At 47.3% G+C, this 14986-nt stretch overlaps 2 protein-coding genes across 6 annotated transcripts in view; one reads left to right on the top strand and one right to left on the bottom strand.

Annotated features, from left to right (window-relative positions):
* The window catches only part of LOC138552311 (zinc finger protein 432-like), a 694217-nt gene that overhangs the window by 454276 nt on the left and 224955 nt on the right, over window positions 1-14986 (bottom strand). The window lies entirely within an intron of this gene.
* The window catches only part of LOC138552223 (zinc finger protein 585A-like), a 406444-nt gene that overhangs the window by 289163 nt on the left and 102295 nt on the right, over window positions 1-14986 (top strand). For 3 of the 5 annotated variants that reach the window (XM_069642524.1, XM_069642521.1, XM_069642522.1), the window contains exon 1: window positions 14611-14877. The exons of the other annotated variants lie outside the window; for them this stretch is intronic. The gene's annotated coding sequence lies outside the window, so the exon portion shown is untranslated. Of the gene's footprint in view, window positions 1-14610; window positions 14878-14986 lie in introns of those variants that run through there. 5 annotated transcript variants of the gene reach the window in all.

The following is a 14986-nucleotide window of genomic DNA, read 5'->3' as shown; positions in this document are numbered from 1 at the left end:
AACATAATGCAGCTCTTACAGAACAAAGCTCTGAGATCAGCACTAGGTATCCACAAAAGAGATGCCCACTGGCGCCCCATTCAGGCAAGAATCGTACACAAAACACTTACAATCACTCACAAATGTATTTCCCACCAGGCACCTATCTACCTCAATCAGTGCATTACTTGCAAAGTAACCACCAGAACGCTCCGGTCCAATGCCAATACTCTTCTGCCCAACCCCCGGTTCAATAATTACAGATCAGGCAACTCTAGTTTCCCTGTAGCAGCTCCTAGAATCTGAAACTCCCTACCTTCCAATATCTGCAACGAACCCTCCTTCTCACATTTAAAAAAACTACTTAAGACTTGGCTCTTTAATAAATACTAACAGAAGGAGAGCCATGCCAGCACCTAGTAACCAGCTGTCCAGACTGTAACCAAGTAAGATGTAAGAATGTAAATGTAACCTAAAGTATTTCTAACACACTTGAACACAAATTTCTCTGCAACATATAAGATTGTAAACATCCTTGTAAAATGTAAGAATGTAAACATCCTTGTAACTGTTGCACTCACCTGGCTCCCACAGGGGCGTCGGTCGAACCCGGACTGCTGCGGCCTCCACACACGTGATGCATAGTGCTGCGATGACTGACTGGATCCCCCCTCCAATTCTTGTTTGCTTGACTCGAAGAAATATTCTCCTACAAGTGGAGAGATGGATTTAGCCACTTGTGGATTCAAGTGATAGCACCCCCACTGTCCTCCCCTCTAATCACCACTGAAGTGCCCTCTCAGCAATCTCACCTTATATTCTTAAAGGATGAGCCCTCCATCCTGTGAAGTACGCAGGGGTGCGTTGATGACCAGTTACTTCACTGGCCTGAAGATATTGGAAGAGTTGTAGACGAATCCTGACTCCAAAAGGTCCTGGCGAAGAGCCATAAGTATATAGTTCTTAAGAGTTCAAAATGTCTGGAATTCACTCCTGTCCAATTCCTCTTTTATCTTGCAGCTTTGACCCAATAATAAGATTGACAACTGAAAGCGCTCCGGTAAAGGCTGTGTTACCCAACACTGTCCGGTAAATAATGCCCAGGGTTAAACTTGCTGCTTTCTCTTTTTCTCACAGGTGCAGCATAAGAAGAGGTGGCGTGCTGATGAATAATACCTCCGGCGGTAAAATCAGGTAAGCATATGGCGGCTAAAAAGATTGTCTCTGTAAGTTCTCTCTGCTCACCTTGTTGTTTCTTGTCCCCCTGAGGTGCCGGAATTTGGTGATGTAAAGATGGAGACAGCGCCGGATCGAAGAAATGTTGCGTGGAACAGTGAGTATGGCGCGGCGCTGCTGTTGGCGATGCGATGCGTTTAAAACAAAGTCTTTCCTCAGGTTCGAAGATGCGATGAATCCGGGATCAGGTAAGAAATCAGGTTATATTCTTGTTGTAACCTTTGCTTCTTTCCTTCTTTCTAGGTGCTCCAGGTTCGAGGTGGGCGTGGCAGAAGGCTGGATGCTGCTGCTGCATAGCTCTCAACTCACACGCTTTTGGCGGGTGTCACCCGCCTTGTAAAGGGCTGACTCACCCGCCAAGCCTCCTGCACGCCCATTCATCCCAATGGGCGTCTCACCCACCAAAAACAAAATTGGGTGATTTCACCCACCCTTGCAACACAAATGGTTGAGAGGTATGGCTGCTGGCACGGTGAACGTTATGCTGCTGGATGCAGAATAACGCGAAGCGTGGTTTAAATAGCCTCCAAAGTAGTCCCAGGTAGGTGTTCCTCTCTGACCACACCCGAGTAACAAAATAGTCCCTAATGTAAAGTAGTCCCTTCCAGGCCTCACATGGGCTTGGATCTTCTTGCAGCATGGTCTGCATCAGGTAAGTGTGCACCTATGAGCCTGGCACCTATGGCGCCAGGACTGATGTCCCATATGAGCCTGGCGCTATTGGCGCCAGGACTGAACCCAGACAGCCCCTAGCAGGGGTTGCTGGGTTTTCTCAAGGCAACATGATGCCTGCTCCCGGGGCTGATGGACGTGGTCTGGTTGCCCGGGGGTATGCATCATGACAGTAACCTACGCCGTGATACCCCAGGGTTTTGAGCATATAACCAAATACAATAAATAAATAAAATAAAATTAAAATAAAAATACATTAGAACAGGAATAACCTTCCCCTTAGAAAATGTAATTAGAGGCAGAAGGTTAAATCTACAATAAACACAGAGGATTATTTTAATTTGGCATATAAACTGGGTCACCTTTCTCCCTATGTCTACTTCCAATGCTGCTATGGATGGAGTCGATCTTATCATAAAGCCCAAGTATCTTATTTCTTTTACCACAGGCAAATTTTGAATTGCCATCTCCCATTTCACGCTTCCTGTTATTTTCTTTAATGCATGATTATATGTCATAATGAAAGTTTTACTGGGGTTAATGATAAGGTTGTTTGCGCGTGAGTAATTCTCAAAGGCTGCAATCAAACCACATCATCAGCGTAGGCCAAACCGGTGATTTTAAGATTACCAATTGATGGAGCAACAAATGAATGAGGTGCAAGTTTACTCCAAAGATCTTTTAGGAAAAAGTTAAAAAGGTGGGGTGCTACAATGCATCCCTGTCTTAAACCTTTGTCAGTACGAATAGGTGAAGACAAATGCCCCTCAAGATCCAGTCTCACTTGTATCGCTGTTTTCTCGTGTAGATGGATTAGAATTACTAGAAGACCTTCAGGAATGCCCCAGTCTCTGAATTTACACAATGTACCTTAATTGATGGTATCAAACACTGTCATGATCTCTGCTTCCAAAAGATCAGGACTTGCCCGACTCCCTTGGAAGCAGACCCATAACCCCGGTTCCGAGTGCCAGCCAGTCCCAATTGGGACCTTTTGGACCCTGTCCTGGCGCCAGTGGCACCAGGCTCATAAAGATGCCCAGTTCCAGCGCTGGAAGCGCCGGGCTCATAATGCTTGGGTGGACTTACCTGCAGCAGACCATGCTGCTTACTTACCTGCCAGTTGAACCCCTGATCCTCTTCTGTTTGGGACTACTTTTCCTGTTGGGTGGGGCAGGAGCCACTCCCTAGGTTCAGAACACTGGAACTCTTCTGGAAAGCAGGAACTCTTTTCTTACCTAGGCGTGGCTGTGGAAGGAGACACCTAAGCACTACAGGAGGCTATTTAAACCACACCCGATGGATGAATCTTGCTTTGTGTTATTCTGCATTCTCTGCAGCAGAACGCTCATCGTGTCTTCTGCTTCTGATACTGGGCCTAAGGGAACAAAGGCTTACCATCCTGGAATCCAGTCTTCAGCAGCACCTGTAAAGACAAAGAAAGAACAGGTTAGCACTACGGTCTTCAGTGGCAGCGCATCTCTTACCTGGTCCATCGGCTGTCACCAACGCCTCGCGCTGCATTCCGGCATCTGAAAGACAAAGGCTTACCTACTCTTCGCAGGCTCCGGAGGTCTTCGCACTGCATTCCGGCATCTGAAAGACAAAAGCTTACCAGCTCTTCGCACGCTCCGGAGGCCTTCGGCGCTGCATCCCGCATCTGAAAGACAAAAGAAGGTGCGTTTAAAGACATTGGGCAACTTTATTACTCACGTGCCATTACTCCTTCCCACGCCGAATCCAGTGGGTATTCCAGCACCCTTCAGCTTCTCTAAAGCTCCGAACTTGTACCTGCAAGATAAAAGGGACAGTTAGTGCGCATCGTGAAGCAGGCTACAAGCGCTTACTTACGTGCTTCCAGGCGCTTCTATTCCTCACGCGGGTTCGATCCTCAACTCTCATCAGCCCGCCATCCGCCATCGCCGGAACCCTGCAAAACAAGAGATATCATTACAAAAGACTTTTAAGACATTTGAAGTGCCCAGAACTTACCGTTCGTGCAGTTAACGACGGACAGCAGTCCTCTGAGGTCAAGAGGCCTGCACCCTTATCCAGTGAAGAAACTGGTTACGGCACCCTGCCCCGAGGCAGATGGAGAGCTCGGCGTTCACTTACCTAAGGTGAGGGCGTTAACCTTTGGGGTTCTACAGGAGAAGAGAAAGGGAAGAGGAGAGAGGCACCCAATAACCCCAGTTCATTAATCCCATATTTTCTATCTGCAGACATCTTACTCTTCGAGTCAGACATACAGTGCACAGAGGTCCAGCCCAAAGAGCCAACCGTGTGTTACACATCACCTTTGAAGATACGGCATTCACCCATTCAAGACCGGCGCCTCTGCGGGAATCAGGTGAGCGTTACAGAACACAAAGCCTACCGCAAAACTCCCACCCAGGCGCTATGGAAACCTCGGATACCGACCAGCTAGCCCAGTTACTTGGGGAGCTAAGAGCAGAAGTGCATGCAGCCCGTCAGGAAACGAATGCTCTAAGAAGGGAACTGATTATTTCCAAGGAGCGAACAGACGATCTCGCTAGACAATTGCTACAGTCACAAGCCGGACAAACTCCGTTACCCGCATCAGGGGCAAATCTTCCTTCAACATCCTCTACGAACCCAGTGCAGATCAACCTACCTGGGAATGTACCTCTGGCTCCGCCCGAACGATTTTCTGGTGACCCAAAGAGGTTTGCAGTATTTATTAATCAGTGCCGGTTGCACTTCTTATGCCGGCCAGCAGCCTTTCCAACTGATCAAGCTAAGGTAGCTTTCGTGCTTTCGTACCTTAGTGGCAATGCGGCAGACTGGTCGATCCCTCTAGTTAATCAAGATGATCCGGTTCTCCATGATTTTCAAGCTTTTCAGCTCAGTATGGAAAAACTGTTTGCAAGACATTCACAGGGGCAGGCCTTGGACAATGAGCTCCTTTCATTGCGACAGGGTAATCAAGACCTTTTGGCTTATATTGCATCTTTCAACAGACTGATAGTGGAAACTCGATGGCCTGAGGACAAAAGGATTACGCTGTTTTATAGAGGTCTACGTGGAGAGCTCAAAGATGTGTTAGCCCAAGTAGTGAATCCCCCGCAAGACTGTTCGGACTATATTGACTTAGTCGTTCAAATTGACCACAGACTGCAGAACAGGAAGGCCGATCGTTCCAAGTTTGATGCTCGAGTATTTTCCAAACCACCAACTCCTACCAAAGGAGTAGACTCCGGGGAACCCATGAAAATAGGGGGCCTGAAAGGACCACTAACACAAAAGGAGCGGGAAAGGAGAAAACAGCTGCAATTATGCCTCTATTGCGGAAACTCGGGGCACTTTCTTCGAGACTGTCCGGTGAAACCAGCCAAGAAGGCAGTAGGAGCTGCAGTTACCAGGGTCACAAACTCTGAGCAGGGAAACGACCTCGCCCGACAAGAATAGAGGTCCTCTTGCCGAGCGTTAAAACCAGTTCAGTGACCTCGCATTTCATGATACCTATGGTCCTCATTAGCCCTGAACATCCGGATCGATTACATGCGATTGAAGCTTACGTCGACAGCGGTGCCATCGGCAATTATGTGGATCATGAAATGGTTTTGAGGATGAATCTGACTCTTTGTCCAAAGGCTGTAAAGGACGTCATTACTACGGTGGAAGGTACGGAGATAGCCTCCGGACCAGTAACGCATACCACCCAAGAAGTGACGCTAGTAAGTCAAGATGGACACCACGAGAAGATCGTGTTCGATGTGATCAAGGCCCCTCAGTTCCAGATTATTCTAGGAATTCCTTGGTTAGAGAAGCACAATCCTCAGATCGATTGGCGAGCAAGAACGGTTCAGTTTCCAGAATGTGTCTCTAGTTGTCACCCTCGACCTGGTGTTGCACTGGCAGCAATTTCCTCGGAGGCTCCTCAGTTACCTCCTGAATACCTAGAATTCCAAGATGTTTTCCGGAAGGATCAGGCTAACTCTCTACCTCCTCATAGGTCTTATGACTGCCAGATAGACCTGATACCTGGATCTACTCCTCCTTGTAGTAGAATTTATGCCCTCACCGAGCCTGAGAATCTTCACCTCCGACAATACCTGGATCAATACCTAGCGAATGGGTTTATTCGTCCTTCCAAGTCCCCTGCTTCCTCAGCTTTGTTCTTCGTTCCAAAAAAAGAAGGGGACCTTAGAACTTGTGTAGATTATCGCGCCCTGAACCAGATCACCGTTAAGAATAGATATCCGTTACCTTTGATCCCTGAACTCCTGGACCAAGTCAGAAAAGCATGCATATATACAAAGCTGGATCTTAGAGGAGCCTACCACTTGGTACGAGTAAAAGAGGGCGATGAATGGGAGACGGCCTTCCGCACCAAGTATGGGCTATTTGAATATCAGGTCATGCCCTTCGGACTTTGCAATGCCCCGGCCGCCTTTCAATATTTTATGAACGATGTCCTCAGAGAGCTCATAGATGTGTGTGTTGTTGTTTACATTGACGACATCCTCGTTTATTCTTCATCGGAAACTGAACATCGGAAACACGTGAAAATGGTCCTCGAGAGATTGCGTCAACACAAACTTTTCGCTAAATTGGAAAAATGTGTTTTCAACGTGACTGAAGTTGAATTCTTGGGATTCATATTATCACCTAGCGGAGTGCGTATGGATTCAAAGAAGGTCGATGCAATTCTCAAATGGCCATCGCCATCCTCCGTAAAAGGTGTTCAAAGCATGTTAGGCTTCGCTAACTTTTACCGCAGGTTTATCCCCGAATTCTCTCGAATAGTCCAGCCCATCACAGCCTTGTTAAAGAAAAACAAACGTTTTGAATGGTCTACCGAGGCGGAACAAGCTTTCCAGAATTTGAAGACTAGATTTATCTCTGCACCGATCTTAAAACATCCTCGCCCAGAACTCCCCTACATCGTTGAAACTGATGCTTCGAGCCTTGCCATGGGGGCAGTTCTATCACAAAAGGACCCAGTAACCAATCAGTTGCATCCCGTGGCATTTTGGTCCCGCAAATTCTCGCCTCCTGAAATCAATTACACTATTACTGATAAGGAACTTCTAGCTATCAAGTCCGCCTTTAAGGCTTGGCGGCATTATCTTCTGGGGGCCCGACACACCGTTACTGTGATTACAGATCACCGAAACCTGCAATATTTGAAAACCGCAAAAGCTCAATCCTCTAGGCAACTCCGTTGGGCACTATTCTTTGCCGAGTTTGACTTCATAATTACCTATCGACCTGGTACAAAAACGGTAAAGCTGATGCCCTTTCTCGGATGGGAGTGGAAGAACATTTGATCAATCCTAAACCTGTACCTATCATTCCCGAACAAAGAATTCTAGGTGTAATCGCCACACAATCCATAGAGGAAGTTAAGGATAAAGCCAGGCTACTGGTAACTCCAGCAGACATACAGAATTGGCATCTGCAGGGAAAGGACTTTACGGTGAAGGACAATCTATTATATTTCCAAGAACGGTTATACCTGCCCAGCACAGATTTACAGAAAAAGGTAATCTCTTGTTATCACGATTCTTTAATGGAAGGACATCCCGGTATGACCAAGACCTCGGAAAAGATCAAGCGCTACTTCTGGTGGCCGTCTTGGAAAAAAGATATCAGAGACTTTATAATGTCCTGTGGAGTATGCGCCCAAAACAAGAGTCAAAAGGAAAAACCAGCCGGCCTCTTATGCCCTATTGACATCCCGCCTCGCCCTTGGCATACGCTTTCTATGGACTTCATCACCGATCTACCTCCATGCTCCGGATACAATACGATCCTAGTAATCGTGGACCTATTCTCCAAGATAGCGCATTTCATTCCACTCAAAGGCTTACCAACAGCAGCAACTCTGGCCCGAGAATTTCTCGAAAACATCGTCCGACTGCACGGTTTTCCTTCAGTTCTAATTTCGGATCGAGGTAGTCAATTTATTTCTCATTTTTTGCGAAGTTGCTGCCGGTCGGCTCAAATTGATGTGAGACTTTCGACCAGCCACCACCCTCAAACCGACGGACAAACCGAGAGGACCAATCAAACTCTGGAACAGTATTTGCGCTGCATGCTACAACAAACTGAAAAAACTTGGAAAGATATCCTTTGGATAGCCGAATATGCCTACAATAACTCTGTCTACTCGGGAACTGGGAAGACCCCGTTTTTTCTTTTATACGGTAGTCACCCTCGAACCTCGGAGTTGGATCCACTCCAAGATCTTGGAACACCAGCAGTAGACCACCTGCATTCTACAATCACCCAAGCCTTTAAGGAAGCCGTTTCTCAACTTCAAAGGGCTAAAGAACAATACAAGAAAGGAGCAGACCAACATCGGAAGGAAGCCCCCCAATATCAAGTAGGAGATCAAGTCTGGTTATCCACCAAATATCTACCTCTAAAAGGACCACGCACATTCAACCCAAGATACCTTGGTCCCTATTCCATCACTACCATAGTAAATCCAGTGGCGGTCAAGTTGGACTTGCCCCCTCACATGAAGATACATCCGGTCTTCCACGTCTCTCTATTAAAACCCGTGCAACCTCAAACCCGACTAACTACATCTCCAAAACCTATTCTAGTTGATGGAGAACTCGAGTTTGAAGTCAAAAGCATCCTGGATTCCAAGATCTCCAAATCTAAACTATTTTACCTGATTGACTGGAAAGGCCACGGTCCCCAAGAAAGATCCTGGGAACCTGCAGAATATGTCCACGCGCCTCGTCTAATCAAAAGATTTCATCGAACATTTCCTAACAAGCCCAAACCCCCGGAGAAGCCCGGTTTGGGAGGGGCCTTGAGGGGGGGTGCTGTCATGATCTCTGCTTCCAAAAGATCAGGACTTGCCCGACTCCCTTGGAAGCAGACCCATAACCCCGGTTCCGAGTGCCAGCCAGTCCCAATTGGGACCTTTTGGACCCTGTCCTGGCGCCAGTGGCACCAGGCTCATAAAGATGCCCAGTCCCAGCGCTGGAAGCGCCGGGCTCATAATGCTTGGGGGGACTTACCTGCAGCAGACCATGCTGCTTACTTACCTGCCAGTTGAACCCCTGATCCTCTTCTGTTTGGGACTACTTTTCCTGTTGGTTGGGGCAGGAGCCACTCCCTAGGTTCAGAACACTGGAACTCTTCTGGAAAGCAGGAACTCTTTTCTTACCTAGGTGTGGCTGTGGAAGGAGACACCTAAGCACTACAGGAGGCTATTTAAACCACACCCGATGGATGAATCTTGCTTTGTGTTATTCTGCATTCTCTGCAGCAGAACGCTCATCATGTCTTCTGCTTCTGATCCTGGGCCTAAGGGAACAAAGGCTTACCATCCTGGAATCCAGTCTTCAGCAGCACCTGTAAAGACAAAGAAAGAACAGGTTAGCACTACGGTCTTCAGTGGCAGCGCATCTCTTACCTGGTCCATCGGCTGTCACCAACGCCTCGCGCTGCATTCCGGCATCTGAAAGACAAAGGCTTACCTACTCTTCGCATGCTCCGGAGGTCTTCGCACTGCATTCCGGCATCTGAAAGACAAAAGCTTACCAGCTCTTTGCACGCTCCGGAGGCCTTCGGCGCTGCATCCCGCATCTGAAAGACAAAAGAAGGTGCGTTTAAAGACATTGGGCAACTTTATTACTCACGTGCCATTACTCCTTCCCACGCCGAATCCAGTGGGTATTCCAGCACCCTTCAGCTTCTCTAAAGCTCTGAACTTGTACCTGCAAGATAAAAGGGACAGTTAGTGCGCATCGTGAAGCAGGCTACAAGCGCTTACTTACGTGCTTCCAGGCGCTTCTATTCCTCACGCGGGTTCGATCCTCAACTCTCATCAGCCCGCCATCCGCCATCGCCGGAACCCTGCAAAACAAGAGATATCATTACAAAAGACTTTTAAGACATTTGAAGTGCCCAGAACTTACCGTTCGTGCAGTTAACGATGGACAGCAGTCCTCTGAGGTCAAGAGGCCTGCACCCTTATCCAGTGAAGAAACTGGTTACGGCACCCTGCCCCGAGGCAGATGGAGAGCTCGGCGTTCACTTACCTAAGGTGAGGGCGTTAACCTTTGGGGTTCTACAGGAGAAGAGAAAGGGAAGAGGAGAGAGGCACCCAATAACCCCAGTTCATTAATCCCATATTTTCTATCTGCAGACATCTTACTCTTCGAGTCAGACATACAGTGCACAGAGGTCCAGCCCAAAGAGCCAACCGTGTGTTACACATCACCTTTGAAGATACGGCATTCACCCAGTCAAGACCGGCACCTCTGCGGGAATCAGGTGAGCGTTACAAACACCCTAGATAAATCAATCCAAACCCCATTGAGAGGTTGTTCTTTATTTTGCTTCGTGTTTAGCATATTGAGCACTAGGCCGTTCAGTCTCGTAGATAGTGCCTTGCGGAATCCTGTCTGAAACTTTGAGATTATATGTGTCTGCTCGGCCCATTGCTCAAACTCCTTCAGAATAACACAAGCGAAAAATGTACTCTCTATGTCCATAAGTGCAATTGGACGATAATTACCAGGGTTCCCATGATCACCTTTCTTGTATATGGGTATGATTATTGCTGTACTCCAAGAGACGGGGCATTGACGCGTTTTTATGATGTTGTTAAAAAGATTAAAGAGAATAGAGGTCCATAGACCCACCGAAGATGATAGAGTTTCATTTGTGAGGCCAATTGGCCCCGCAGCTCTGGATCGCAACAAGCTACATATCAATATTTCGATCTCCTTAGCCTCAACATCAAGGTCCCACTTTACATTTAGATTTAAGCCACAACTCCGAGGATTCAGGTCCTCAAAAACCCAAGCAAAGTGCTTCATCCATGTGAATTCCATAACACAGTTAGACTGAACTGAAGTTTGATCTTGTGGCTGTGAATTTATAAGTCCCCAAAAGTTATGCAAATTGTCTTCTGTCACTGCTTTTAACATAGACAATCCATCCAAGTTACTTCTCTCGAATATTTTGGACCTTGACCAATTTCTATATTGATTACAGAGAGTCCTCTTTTCTCTGAGGGATTCCTCCAGTTCGAGACCCTCACTTGCCAGCAATCGAATGTCGCTCTTTAAAGCTCTTTTACGCTCCCCATTTCTCTGGGTCAAAACTATGCGGATGAATCCCACATGTGGGACCTCGTTTCATAGGGGATTTATGTATTTCCCATAGAAACTAGAGAAAGGATCCTGGGTCATATAAATGGTCTAGAGCCCTAGGGTTAGAAGCCCCCAGCAGATCCTCCAATTTGGAATTGAGCCCTGCCCCCTCTACACAAGAACATGACCAATCGATTCCTTGCCTGATTGGTCGAGAGCATTGTACGGAAAACTGATTTGGGAGAATCCATTTAACAGTGACCAAAAACTGTCAACAATGGAATACGATCACTAGTGCCTATGTGGACAGCTTTAAACTTCCTACAATCCTTAAAGAGATGTTCCGACATAACTATATAATGAATGGTAGAGGCAGATGCCCCGCTTCTCCATGTTTTAGCCGGAGGAACATCCCCAGAAATAGAGCCATTTTCAATTCATAGATTCCATGAATCAAATGAATTAGGCCATGTAAACCCATTTATTATTCTTTTTTTTTATAAACCCATTTATGCAAGCAACCACTCTAAACTTTGCCGGAAATCCCCCATAGACTAATAGACCATTAGAGTTCAAGTCACCAAATACATTTTCCTCTGGGTAAGTAATCCTTACCATTAACAAAGTGTCTGCTAAATCCTCCAAAATAATTTTCAGGTTGGAATGCGCAGGGCTCCAATACAGATTGATCAATACCAATGATTTACGGGTGGACTGTGGAGGGTAACAGTCCTTACCCAGGAGCTATGAACAGCAACCACTAACTCCTATGAGGGCCTTTCCCCGATCGCATCGGTTACAGGCTGGTTAAATGTAGTAAAGCTGTCGAGTTTAAAGGACTCCTCAACCATGTCTCTTGTAGTAGGATCAGATCATGAACTTTAAATATATATTCTCTCATCTTTTCACCCTTAAACGAGCTGAAGTCTCAAACTCCTCTCCACTGAAGTAAATCTTCCAAACCATTCAGTTTCTGGAATACTTCCGTTAGGATTCCCGGAGCAATGCCCACATTTTGTTTTTTTCACCACCTTGTTCCTTCCTACCATATCCATCGTCATCCCCCTACATGCCCACCTGGCTTTCTCTTACAAGAGACCCCCCTCTTCCCTTCAGTTTGCTGTGGATAACCCCCGATCTTTGATTTTGTTTAATTAAGGGGAGTGTCAGTGATACTTCTAATCACAGGGATTCAACATAGCTCTTGCACCCAATCGTGATTTCATCACCACCTCCACTATGGGCCTCAATACGAGTCCAGAGGTAACCGAGCCGGAAAAACCTGCAGGTTACCGCTGGACTCATATTACCATTCCGCCTCCGTGATTCCCGGAATTACCAGGGCATTACGACCCCGGTGACCGGGAATTCCGGAGGCGGAATTGTATAAGTCCCCATTCCCATGGAGTACCATAGGACTACATGGGGATGAGGACAATGGAAACACTGGTTCCGTCTATGACGGAGCCAGTGTTTCCATGTCGCCTGCAGGCGGGTGGTGTTAATCCTGCTAGGTCAGACCTGGTAGGAGTGACACCTACCAGCCTGCAGGACTCGGAATCAGCCGGTCCGGAAAGAACGGTGGTGGCGGTTTTACCACCACCGTTCTTTCCGGACCAGCTGACTCATAATGAGGCCCTATATGTGTGATATGTTCAAACAGGAAGCTTACGCGATCAATATCATGGGATAAAAGTAAAAAAAAAAATCAATGATTTGTGATAGGGAGAATTTTCCGAATGTGCTAATTTCCCTTACCTTTTGAGACCCCCAGCAACTTTGCTGGATTTCTGAGATTTAATTTTTTTCATGGAAAGAGTGTGAGGCTTTTTTCCCACTCTTTCATGTATTTTGTGTGTGTTTTACTCCAGTGATATCACTGGAAGCCATTGCCCTAGCGTTGCAAGCCGATCCATCCATGGCCCTGGCGATTGAACTCACGGAACATAACAGATGGAAAGACTACCGGAGAGCACTGATGACACACCCTGGTGCAAATAGGGATGAGCTGGCTGTGAAAGACAAAACCATATTCCTCAGAGGGTGCAGACTGGTGGTTCCAGCCGCTTTAAAAGCAGACGTTATCAAGACAGCTCACGGAGGTCACCGTGGAGCTGATAACACCAAACGCCAGTAAAAGCCTTGCTGTGCAGATAAGCGGGAAGAAAGATGGTGTATAATCTGACTTGCTGCTAACAGCCCAATCTGCCCTGAAATTCCCTTGGCGTGTGTGGCACAGGGGCAGACGGGGGAGCCGCGGATGGGGATAATATCAGCCAAGAGGACACACAAAGATCTGCTGTTGCTGCAACTAAATTCTAAATAGGAAAAACAAACCCAATGGCACCTAAATATACCTGGCGCTTCGAAGCTCTCACGAGAGGTATAAGTGCCTTATAAATACACAATAAAAAATAAATACCTGCCCATACACGGCATGAAGTGGTCCTTTCTCTGTTATTCTCTTTCTAAGCACTTATAGACGTCATATGTGAAAACGTCACAGCGACTTAACAGAAATAGTTGAAATACGTCATGACGCTGTAAAGGCATTTTAGAAAGTGTCGGCAAACTTTTAAACAAACACACAAAGCTATAGGGTCTCATATGGATGAAAACAATATAATGCCTCCCTTTAGCCTTGTCTGCCGAACATTACAAAGGGGCACATGAAGAAACCCTCCTGGGGAATGCCAAATCGCCCCCCATGCAGGAGAAAACATTTCTGAACTATTATGCTGAAATACTTGTGTATGAGCGCGATAGAAATAAAATATCAATATAAATATTCTGGAAATTCGCACCTAAATGCGTCTGTCTACATAGCACATATCCCCATCTGTTGCAAACACAAAACTCAATCTGCTGCACATATATCCCCATCTGCTGCGGCTCTGCAGCCCTGGCTGAGCCTGCAGGTCGAGCTGTAACACTCCGACGCCTGGCTTCATGCTAATGCTCTGTTCCTGGGGTCTTGATGGTCATGTTTGCAGTTAAAAAATGTGACCATCATCTCCCAAGGACAAACCATTTGCATTTCAATTAAGGCCATGAATTAAAACCCATTACAAAAAAAAGGGGGCGGGCCAAACGTGAATGACGTCGTGACGTCATCGCCGCCATGAGGGGCGTATCTCGCCCCCCTAAATCTGCCTGTACCTAAAAATCTCACCCCTGAAGCACATCACAAACCCCCAAAATACACAGAAACCCCCTTCCCAATATTGCCGCTCTGCAATAAATAAGCAATCAGCACGAGATCCCTTTAAGACTTCCCATGAAGCAAATAACAATCAACAGAGGAATCTCTCCCGCACGTGTGGAAAAGCTGGACGTTGAAGCCCACGTGATGCACGTCACCCCACGTGATGCAGAGCAGCGCACGTCAGCCCACGTGAAGCAGAGCACCCCACGTGATGCTGAGCAGGGCACGTCAGCCCACGTGATGCAAAATAACCCACGTGATGCCAAGCGGCCAACGCGAGGCAGAGCACCCCACGTGATGCAGAGCAGCGCACGTCAGCCCACGTGAAGCAGAGCAGCGCACGTCAGCCCACGTGATGCAGAGCAGTCCACGTCTATCCACGTGATGCAGAGCACCGCACGTCAACCTACGTGAAGCGGAGCACCCCACGTGATGCAGAGAAGCGCACGTCAAACCACGTAATGCAGAGCAGTAAACTCACGTAATTCACAGTAACCAACATGATGCACAGCAGCCCACGTGATACGGAGCAGCCCACGTGAGGCAGAGCAGCCCACGACAACCCACGTGATGCAGAGTGTTCCACGTCAACCCACGTGATGCAAAGCAACCCACGTGATGCGGAAGAGGCGGAGCCTTGCTACCCTTTATCAAGGCCCGAGCGCTACTTCCGGGCAGCAGGTGCAGCAGCAGGAGGTGAGTGGAGGCTGCAGTTCCTGCAGGGAAGCTTAGATGCATTCCTTTCAGCAGCCATTCCTTTCTTATGCTGTTAAGAGAAGGCCTTTGGCAGCCTCTGCACATGCAC

This window comes from Ambystoma mexicanum, chromosome 1q (genome assembly GCF_040938575.1).
Source record: "Ambystoma mexicanum isolate Mex_15411 chromosome 1q, UKY_AmexF1_1, whole genome shotgun sequence".
NCBI lineage: Eukaryota > Metazoa > Chordata > Amphibia > Caudata > Ambystomatidae > Ambystoma > Ambystoma mexicanum.
Note: the sequence above shows the minus strand (reverse complement) of the source record. Positions and strands in the feature narration are given on the sequence as shown.